At 47.7% G+C, this 11,608-nt stretch overlaps 1 pseudogene; it reads right to left on the bottom strand.

Moving 5' to 3' along the window:
• Positions 1 to 78: 78 nt before the first annotated feature.
• LOC114620019 lies at positions 79 to 1,432 on the bottom strand (annotated as a pseudogene).
• Between the last annotated feature and the right edge of the window lie 10,176 nt (positions 1,433 to 11,608).

Genomic DNA, 11,608 nt, shown 5'->3' with positions numbered 1-11,608 from the left:
ACACAGCAGCATCAATGCCTGCAGCCAATGCTGGAGCTAGCTGGAGTTTGACATGATGCAGGGGCTGGAGGAATGGAGTTAGTATTCCTCTCCTTCCTCACCTTCGCCTTCCACAGAATCCACACCAACCTCCTCATAATCCTTCTCCAGGGCAGCCATGTCCTCACGGGCCTCAGAGAACTCCCCCTCCTCCATGCTGTCACCCACATACCAGTGCACAAAGGCATGATTGGCATACATCAGATCAAACTTGTGATCTAGGCAAGCCCAGGCCTCAGCAATGGTTGTGGTGTTGCTCAGCATACATACAGCTCTCTGGACCTTGGCCAGGTCACCACCAGGTACCACAGTGGGAGGCTGGTAATTAATGCCAACCTTGAAGCCAGTGGGACAACAGTCCACAAACTGGAAGCTGCGCTTGGTCTCGATGGTGGCAATGGCAGCACTGACATCTTTGGGGACCACATCACCTCGGTACAGCAAGCAGCAAGCTACATATTTACCACAGCGAGGGGCACATTTCACCGTCTGGTTGGCTGGCTCAAAGCAGGCATTAGTGGTCTCCGCTACCGAAAGCTGCTCATGGTAGGCTTTCTCAGCAGAGATAACAGGGGCATAAGTGGCCAGAGGGAAGTGGATGCGAGGGTAGGGTACCAGGTTGGTCTGGAATTCTGTCAAATCAACATTCAGGGCCCCATCAAATCTGAGGGAAGCAGTGATGGAAGATACAATCTGACTAATAAGGTGGTTAAGGTTAGTGTAGGTTGGGCGCTCAATGTCGAGGTTTCTGTGACAGATGTCATAGATGGCCTCATTGTCTACCATGAAGGCACAATCAGAGTGCTCCAGGGTGGTATGGGTGGTGAGGATGGAATTGTAGGGCTCAACCACAGCAGTGGAAACCTGGGGGGGCTGGGTAAATGGAGAACTCCAGCTTGGACTTCTTTCCCATAATCAACAGAGAGCTGCTCCATCAGCAGGAGGGTGAACCCAGAGCCAGATCCCCTGCCAAAGCTGTGGAAAACCAAGAAGCCCTGGAGACCCGTGCACTGTCAGCCAGTTTGCAAGTCCTGTCCAAGACAAGGTCAATGATCTCCTTGCCAATGGTGTAGTGGCTGTGGGCATAGTCATTGGCAGCATCCTCCTTGCCTGTGATGAGCTGCTAAGGGTGGAAGAGCTGGCAGTAGGTGCCAGTGCAAACTTTATCAATAACTGTGGGTTCCAGGTCTACAAACACTGCCCGGGGCACATGCTTGCCAGCCCCTGTCTCACTGAAGGAGGTGTTGAAGGAGTCATCTCCTCCCCCAGTGGTCTTGTCACTTGGCATCTGGCCATCAGGCTGGATGCCATGTTCCAGGCAGTAGAGCTCCAAGCAGGCATTGCTGATCTGGACAGCAGCCTGGCCGACATGGATGGAGATGCACTCACACATGAGAGCTACGGGTTAGAAGACGAGGGTGACTGAAGCTGACACCGGGTCCCGGTTACCGTTCCCAACAACTAAGAGTCGAGGTAAGTAATGCAATCTATACTTCTTAAAAAGGCTTGTTCTCTCTCCCTCTCTGCCTGGGACCTATAAAGTGAGTGTTTTGTCACAAAAACAACTAAAAGGAACGTTGGGTTGATATGGGACATGCTTGCTTTTCTTTACTCACTGCTGCCAGAGACGCTGGGCAGCGGCTTCCGGTCACTAGAAGGAAGTCTCCCCCTGCCCCCTGCCGCCAGCAGACCTGCCCTGCCCGCGGCATCTGTGGCTCACACTCCAGCCCGCCAGCTGTATCGTATACCACTATTGCCAGCTTTCTTATTCTGGTCCTAACCTGCCAAAGTTACTTAAGACTCTTTCCTAACCTGCCTCGCTAGATTTTTATTCAGTTACAACCAATCCTTATGGCTCTCAATCTTGTCAGAAATCTGCTAACAGTATGTTTTAAGTTTATGGCCGACAGAATGCCCAAAGCCTCTAACAGTTACCCAAGATGGTTTCAGAAGACTTGGATGCCGGACTCCTAGAACATACAGCCTGGATTGTATGCAAACAAATGCAGTGGGCTAGACTGGATGCTCTGAGTCAAATGACTTAGCTAAGTCAAACCAAGGTAAGTCATGTTTCATGTCACACGTATCCATTCCACAGAAAAAAGCCCTGCGTCTTCTGTGCTTGGAAGCCAAACTGACTTTGCCCAAGAGACTATGGAGACCACGGGAACTGTTGGCTGTGGACTCTGTCATTTCTTAAAATAATATATAACTGGTAGATTGTTGTTTACTCTTTCTCAGACTTCTGACTACATTGACAGCTAAGCTTTCACAGACATTATCTGTTACCTCATTACCTAAACTCAGTTGCCATCAATGAAATGCTTCATATTTCCTCTTCTTGCTATGCCACTGTCCTAAATTATCTGAGTTCCTATAAACTTACCTAACTAATAAAACATTCCACTATATGATCCAGCAAAGGTTTATCTTAAAGACTGCTTGTGTTGTTAACTCTTGCTGTTATCTCTTTTGCAAACTTATAAGCTACAGGAAACCCACTCAGATCTACCTCTCATGGATCAAATAGATGCCATCCAGATAAGTACATCTGCCTAAAGTTCCCACTTACTACCTATTCCAAAGGGTGGGATCCCTCTGGGTTTCAAATGTACATCTTTAAAAGAGAAAAAAAAATTCTCTTTCTCCCAAATGTTCTTAGTCTTATTCCCTACATCTTGTCAAGTCCAGGCGCATCCAGAACAGCTCCAGAGAAGCAACCTCCAGATGCTCCATCTCCTGTCACACACACAGCTGCTTCTACTGGACCTGTTCCATCTGGCCTATCCTCAGATGGCTCGCTCCACAGACCCTGGACAGCAGAAAACAGCCAGCCCTCCTAAGACCGGACAAACAATCCCCATACCCATTCTTCTAGGTTCCCCCTAAAGACATGTTGCCCCCAATGCCAGCAGGAAGTAGCCAGATTTCACGACAACCCTATTCCTGCTTCATTGTCACCTCTTTCTAATTTTTCTTTTTAATTAAACCAAAACGTGGGGATGTTAGTATTCTGTCTAAACTCCACCTCCACAGTTACCTGGCGATAGCCAGGAATGCTCCTCCCCACAGTTACCTGGCAATGGCCAGGTATGCCTGCCCACTATAAAAGGGGCTGCTTGGCCCCTCCTCTCTCTCTTGGTCCCTTGACCCTGCATCTGCAGGTTCACTGTCCCCTCTCCCCTCCCCCCTTCCCTTCCCCCTCTCTCCACGTGGTCATGGCCAGCCTCCATTCCTCTACCTCTGCTCACTCTCTCTCTCTTAATAAATCTTCCCTTGTAGAACCGTCTGGTCTGGCGTTATCTGTTCCAAGCTACGTGCGACAACCTTTCACTTAGGGTTTTACTGCTATGAACAGACTCCATGACCAAGGCAACTCTTATAAGGATGATATTTAATTGGGGTTTAATTGGGGCTGGCTTACAGGTTCAGAGATTCAGTCCATTATCATCAAGGCAGGAACATGGCAGCATCCAGGCAGACATGGTGCAGGAGGAGCTGAGAGTTCTACATCTTCATCTGAAGGCTGCTAGCAGAATACTGACTTTCAGGGAGCTAGGGTGAGAGTCTTAAAGCCAACAAGGCCACACCTACTCCAACAAGGACACACCTACTCCAACAAGGACACACCTACTCCAACAGGGCCATACTTTCTAATGGTGAGACTCCCTGGGCAGAACAAAGATACAAAGGATCACAAGGCCATTACTAACTTTAAGGAAAAAAAAAACAAAATGTAGCAATTATAGTACAGGAGACCAGCTCCAGATGCAACGTTCAGGTCCTGAGACAGGGAAGGGGCATTGGGCCAAATGAAGTCATTGACTACCTGTTGACTTTCTTTTTGTTTGTTTGGTTTTTTTGTTGTTGTTGTTTTTCGAGACAGGGTTTTTCTGTGTAGCCCTGGCTGTCCTGGAACTCGCTCTGTAGACCAGGCTGGCTTCAAACTCAGAAATCCACCTGCCTCTGCCTCCTGAGTGCTAGGATTAAAGGGGTGCGCCACCACTGCCCGGTTACCTGTTGACTTTCAAGCCATCTCTACAATCACAATCCTGCTCGCCTGAGCAGTGACATCATTGGCTACTTTATGAAAAGAAATCATGACATCAGCGTTATAAAAGCCATCATTACAAAAGGCATTCAATAGTTTCCCATCCTCCTTCCCCCTCCCTCTGGGTCAATGACCCCCTAACCTTATTTTGCACTACAGAGCACAGTTTGAGCAAGCCAAAATAAATCTTTAGCCAGGCGTGTGCTGTAGACATGAGCATATACCCAGCCGGTTGTAGATGCAGTTACACAGTTACGCAAGGTGGAAGACAGATTAAACATATGTGGGTAGCCGGGCGGTGGTGGCACACACCTTTAATCCCAGCACTTGGGAGGCAGAGGCAGGCGGATTTCTGAGTTCGAGGTTAGCCTGGTCTACAGAGTGAGTTCCAGGACAGCCAGGGCTACACAGAGAAACCCTGTCTCGAAAAACCAAAAAAAAAAAAAAAAAAAAAATGTGTGGGTATAACTCTCGTCACCAGATAGCACCCCTCTGTCATGATACTTTTTTTAAATTGAAGACAGAGACACCCTCCTTGTACCAAGCAACCTTTCCTGACAGGCACCTGTTAATTCCTGATCCCATCTTTCCAAGAACCATTTTTAAGTCTCTGTTGATCAGACAGAGCTTCCTCAGAATAATTATGCAAGCAGGAGCCACTGCTAGCCACAGCTGCCACAGGCTTACTTGGTGTGACGGCAGCTGCTTCTCTAGGGGACATGATTACATGTTCCAAAATATCCAGGATTAAGGGTCACGTCTGAAGCATCGATACAAGCAGAAAGAGGAGAGGAGATGTTTTACCCCCTCGAAAGAGTATTGAGAAAAACGGAATCATCCTCAGGGCTTTCAGCCTGCGTGATCTCGGCCTTGCCAGTGTGTGTGCGCGACAAACTGAAACTAGATTTTGCTGTGAGGACAGACAGTAAAGAGGCAAGCAAGGAAAGCCGGAAGCACACACGGTCTAGGTGATAAGCGTAGAGACCACCACATTCACCACAGGTGATTGCCCAAGTGCAAAGGGGTTTCCATGGGCCCTGCCACAGTAGAGTCCCATCTGTGAGGCAGATGTCGCAGGACCACACATTTTAGGGACCTGCCACAGGCTGTATCGCCCAAACCCTACTTCTGATATCTTACAACTAGGAACCAAGTGTACTGCAGCTAACAGACGGATATTGGCTCGTCATTACCAACGGAAGTTCATAATTGATCAGATTTCCAGTTTTCCCTAATTTCCCTTTTCTGTTTCGGGATCCAATCCCAGAAGAGTGCCTGATAGTCCCCTCAGCCTCCTTCTGGCTATGGGATTCTCCAATTTTGTTTTGGGTGACTTTGGGAGTTTCCGGTTGTTTTGTGTTTTGACACCGAGTCTCCCTCTGCAGCCCAGCCTGGCCTCAAGCTTGCAAACCTCCCGCCTCCACCTCCTGAGTGCTGGGATGACTGGCCTGTGCCACCATGCCCCGCCTAAATTAAAACTTTAAACAGGGTAGTGTCTGGCAGTGTCTCGAGTACTGTCTGGCTTGTGTAGGGCTCCCCTCGAATGCTTTCGTGTTTTGACATCTGAAAGTTAAGATACTCATGCAGTTGCCCTGAAGTGGCTCGCTGGGGGCAGACACAGCGACAGTGACATAGGATGAAGAGGAAATCTCTAGGGTTTTTTGGAGACTTGGTTGTGTTATGTGATGTTTTTCTGGAAGCTGTCTTATGAGAGGATGTTTTGCTGAAGCAGACACGTGAGAGGACGTGTGATATTTGGAAAGAGTATTAGTAGAACCTCATAGACAGCGAACGGCACCCTTACGCTGGTTCACCTTGTAACTCTTCATTGATCTCTGATATTTCCCTGTTGTGACTTATGAGAGAAGCTCACCAAAGAACTACTTGTGGTATTCTGGCTGCTTCTTGCTGCTTCCACAGACTCACGCAGACTCAGCAGGGCCTCGAAGCTTCTTCTGGATTGAGCTGCTGCTACTGATTCATGTTTGATGGGGTTTGGGGGGGGGGCTGTTTATTTATTTATTTATTTAATGTATCTGAGTACACTGTCTCTGTCTTCAGACACAGCAGAAGAGAGCATCAGATCCCATTACAGATGGTTGGGAGCCACCATGTGGTTGCTGGGAATTGAACTCAGGACCTCTGGAAGAGCAGTCAGTGCTCTTAACCACTGAGCCATCTCTCCAGCCCCTGCTTGATGTTTTGGATTAGACTGCTGATATCCTGACAACACAGAATGGAATCTCCCCCAAAGAACTACTTCTAAACAGGTCTACAACCCCCGTTTCCTACCAACCTTTCTTTTCCTCTACCTCTGATAGGTTGGCTAGAAGGGAGATTAAAGCATTTAAGAACCCTAAATAAGCCGGGTGGTGGTGGCACACACCTTTAATCCCAGCACTTGGGAGGCAGAGGCAGATGGATTTCTGAGTTCGAGGCCAGCCTGGTCTACAGAGTGAGTTTCAGGACAGCCAGGGCTACACAGAGAAACCCTGTCTCGAAAAAACAAAACCAAAACAAACAAACAAAAAAAAACCCTAAATAAAATAGGCTTGAAAAAAACATAAGCCTACAGGTAGTGCCCAACCTGACTTAGGCATAATAGGTAACTCTGCTTCTAATGTAGTAGAGGAAAAAGCAGGGGCTGGAGCTGAGAACCTGTCACTGCTGGGGGCCCTTCACCTGTAATGAGGGTCACAGGAGCCTCAGAAAGCCTTGCTGGCATTTCCCCTATGCCCAGCAAAGACATGACTGCTAAGACACGAACATACTCAGGAATTTGTGCACATGCATACACACACACACACACACACATACACACTAATCTTCGGTAGGATATGATCCAATGTCCCGTTACTCAGGACGCCAAGGTAGGAGAATCATGAGTTCAAGTAAGACACAGTAAAAACTTGCCTAGTAGAATGAAGAGTTTTGTGTGATTTACCACGTGCGCTTAACTGAATCTATTCAAGTTTGAGATTATATGATTTAAGGTCCCAGGGTGATAGTGTCGAGGAGCACGGGCTGCTCTCCCAGAGGTCTGACGGTCGATGCTCATCACCTACGTGGCAGCTCACAGCTTACTATAACTGAGGACTCATGGGATCCGATACCCTCTTCTGGTGCGCTGATATACATACCAACAGAACACCCATCTACATTAAATACAGCAATACATCTTTTTCTTAAAAGAGAGACAGAGAGATTATATGACTTAAAGTAACTGCCCTGTGTGGTGGTTTGAATGAGAATGGTCCCCTAGGCTCATATGTTTGAATGGTTGGTCCCCAATTGATGAACCGTTTAGGAGGTATGGACTTGTTGGGGGAGGTGACACTGGAGATGTAGGTGGGCTTTGAGGTTTCAAAGAACATGACAGGTCAAGTCAGTCTCTCTCTCTCTCTCTCTCTCTCTCTCTCATAAGTTGCCGTGGTCATGAGTATCTCTTCACAGGAATAGAACAATAACTAAGACCCTTTCTTAGCCACCAACCTGCAAAACATCCAGAATTTAAGAACCAGCTTTCATAGCCCGAGTGAACCACCTTTCATGAATACCAGTTTTATTCCCTAAAATCCCCAGAAAAACTTCTAGAAAGACAAAAGAAGGAGCTGCACTCGGTAATGGCGGGATGGGGGTGAGGGGAAGCTTTCCGATTCAAGCCATGAAGAATTTTTCTTAAACAGGAGTCTTCCTCATCCTGTGACATCGAAGTTTCTGAGGTGGCCTTCAGAGCTGTACCATGCTCCCAGACACAGGCGACACCCATGTCTCAGTCCCTGGGCTCAGAGTTGTCTGGGACACGGAAGAGGACAGAGCAGGACTCATCTAAGTGTGGCTTAAAGGATGGCTTCTGGAGAACAGTGAGCAGTGTGATACCGCCACCTTGTGGGAAAGTTCTGACTAGCTATGCGGACGAGCCCTCCATCTCCCCGAGCGACTCTGGCAGCCTGCATTGCCCCCTGCTGGTCCAGCCTGAGACCAGCAGCCCACGGCACCCCCTGTTAATCCAGCTCCAGGGCCAGAGAATGAACACAGGGTGTAGTGGCCAACCTTTGCCTCCTGAGACCTCACCAGGCCCTGGCGGCCTTGAGGGGACATGCATGGAAACTTAAGGACAGCTATAGAAGAGAGCGTGGGTCACCGGAAGTAACATCGGAAAGACTCAATGTCTCCATGCGCTCTATGAAAAGGTTGTTGGAGAGTGCCAAGTGCCTTTTCTTCACACACACACACACACACACACACACACACACACACACACACGCACACTCACACACACAGAGCAAAGGAAAAAGGTACTCAGAAACAAACTTACCGCCTGGTGAAGTGGCTCACACTTGTAATAGCACTCAAGAGCCCGAGGCAGGAGAATTGCTAGGAGTTCAAGGCCAGTCTGAGCTACATAGCAAAACTCTGTCTCAAAAAAAATAAATAAATAAAATTAAAAAGCCAAGTGTGGTGGCTCACGCCTTTAACAATCCCAGCAGAAGCAAGTGGATTTCTGTGCATTTGGGACCAGCCTAGTCTACATCAGTGGTTCTCAGCCTTCCTAAATACACTTCCTCATGTTGTGGTGACCCCAACCATAAAAATTATTTCCATTACTTTTTCACAACTTTAATATTTCTACTGTTATACACCATAATGTAAGTATCCGATATGTCCCATATTTGATATGTGACCTATATGAGAGGTTTGGTTGACCCCTAGGGGGGTTGTGACCCACAGGTAGAGAATTGTTCTTCTCCATCCTGAGTTCCAAGACAGCCACAGTTACATAATACCGAGAACCTGTCTCAACAGAAACAGAGCATAAATTTAAAAATAAACAAGATATAGGGGCTGGAGAGGTGACAGTAATTAAGAGTACTGGCCACTCTTACAGAGAACCAGGGTTCAGTTCCCAGCACCCACGTGACAACTGACAACCAACTATAACTCCAGTTCCAGGAGATCTAATACCCTTGTATAGCCTTTATGGTCACAGACATGCATGCAGGTAAAACACTCATACACACAAAAATTAAAATCAAAATAAATAAGCCTTTAAAGTAAATTAATAAAATTGGGCTGGAGAGAAGGCTCAATGAGTACTTCCAACAAGCCTAGTGACCTGTTTTCGGTCCCTGGGACTCCCCAGAATGAGGAACACATACGCAGAAAAATAGATGTAAATTTTAATCTTTTTGTTGAGTTTTGTTATGTTTTGTTTTTCCAGACAAAGTTTCTCTATGTAGCCCTGGATGACCTAGAACTCATTCTATAAATTAGGCTGAGCTCAAACTCAGAGATTCACCTGTCTCTGCCTCCTGAGTGCTGGGATTAAAGGTGTGCCCCACCATGCCTGATACAAGTGTTCTTAACTACTTAACCATCTCTCCAGCCCCTATTACTTGATTCAAGGCTCACCACAGAGCTGTATGGTGTGGGTAGGAGAGGCACACAGGAAATGAGGACTTCCTCACCTATAGGCAACTGGTTTTCAATTTGGCAGTTGCCTATACAATTTGGTAGTTCAATACACTGTTTTCAAAATATCGGCTTCCCTATGTAAAAAGTAAATAAGGAAAATAAGATTGTTCACTCACATTCAGCTCTTCCTATAAAACTACCTTGACATGGATGACAGACAAAGGCAAAACCCGAAACAACAAAACATCCCAGAAGCATCGCCAGAGACTATCTTCACAGCTCAAGTGTGGTAAAGATTTGTGGCAGAGGACACTGAATCTACACTTGTAAAGGAAAAAAATCCTGGAACCAGGGTGGTGGTACACACCTTTCATCTCAGCACTCAGGAGACAGAGGCAGGCAGATCTCTGAGTTCCAGGCTAACCTGGTCTACAAAGAGACTTCCAACATAGCCAGAGCTATACAGAGAAACTCTGTCTCAAAAAGAGAAGAGAGAGAGAAAGAGAAGAGAGGAGAAGAGAAGAAAAGAGAAGAAAATTGAAATGACTTCCGGGGCAGCCCTGCAGACTCCAAGGGGTCACTCTGAGAACAAGTGACTCAGTACCAAAGAAGTGTGAGCCCAATATTCTGGGGGGCTGAGGCAGGAGGGCTGTGAGTTCAAGGCCAGCCTGGGCAATATAGGGAGGTTATATCTCAAAAATTATTAAATTAAAACAAATAAAACATGTCCTGGGGGTCCCCTGTAGTGACAGCAGGTCTCTCAGCCTTTGATAGTGAGTGACCCTCCCTGCTAGAGTTTATATCCAGAATCAGGAGATCATAAGAGAGTGTGTAGCATCCGATAGGCCTGGGTCCACCCACAAGCCCCCCCCCCCAAAAAAAAAAAACAACCAAAACACGAGGAAGCAACAGACAGCACCTAAAAAAGGGAAACAGAACACTCCCTAACACCTGAGCTGTATGACAGCCACGCCGTGGGTTGTCCAGGTCCCCAGGACAGGCAGCTCAGCGCTGATTAACATGGAGTCTTGTCAGGTTACTGGGGGAGGGAAGAAATGGTTAGAGGACTCCACACGGGGTGCCACACTCCATTCTGTAAGAAAGAAGAAAGAGGAAAGGAAGGAAGGAAGACTGCCTTCTCATTTGTGTAAAACAAGAAAGGAAGGAGGAAGGGAAGGAAGGAGAGAAAAAGGATGGAGAGAGAAGGGAGAGAGAATGGATGGATGGATTCATGGACGGATGGATGGATGGATGGATGGATGGATGGATGGATGGATGGATGGATGGATGGATGGATGGACGGACGGACGGACGGATGGGAGAGATGGGTGAATGGAAGGAAGGACCATAGACAAAAGGATGAGTGGAACCATGGGAGGAGGGGGTGATTTTCCTTGGAGGACTCAGATCCATTCTCCAATCTCTGGCTCCCAGAAGCCTCAGCTACTGATGAGCCAGCTGCCATGGCCAAGGCGGTGGAGACAAATTATAGCAATCCCCTCCACGGTCCCTCTCCCCCGATTCCACAAGCCCCTAAGCAGCGCAGAGCCTGGTGCAGTGCTCCCCCTGCCGGTTGGAAGCGGAACTGCCTCTGGAGATGGACAGGACCGGGAACCTATGGGAACTTTCTAGGGTGAAGGCGGCGTAGCCTCTTGCCTGTAGTACCTGGGTTGGGGCAGAGACCACCCGGGGCTGGGGACGGGACTTTCTCAGAGACAGATCTTACCTTAAGAAACTTCAGCTGACATTCAAGTCCAAGTCCCCAGAGATCTTTCTGGAAATTCTCCGGTTTCCCACAGAAACTTCTCAAGCTTGACATTTAAGCATGTTGTGCTAGTGTGCTTTCTGTCGCCGTGATAAGCATCATGACCAAAAGGTCACATGAGGAGGAGAGGACGAACTCTGGCTTCCGGGTTAGTCTGTTATTGCTGGAAGCCAGGCAGGAGCTCGAGGAACGAGCCATGGAGGAAGCAGTGTACTGCCTTGCTCTCCGTGGCTTGCTCAGGCAGATTTCTTAACTTTTTAATAACCCACAGTGGGCTACCCACTACTCCACATCAATCAGCAACCAAGAAAATACCCAATACCCCACAGATGTGATCA

The sequence above is a fragment of the Grammomys surdaster genome, unplaced genomic scaffold, assembly GCF_004785775.1.
Source record: "Grammomys surdaster isolate TR1022 unplaced genomic scaffold, NIH_TR_1.0 166, whole genome shotgun sequence".
NCBI lineage: Eukaryota > Metazoa > Chordata > Mammalia > Rodentia > Muridae > Grammomys > Grammomys surdaster.
Note: the sequence above shows the minus strand (reverse complement) of the source record. Positions and strands in the feature narration are given on the sequence as shown.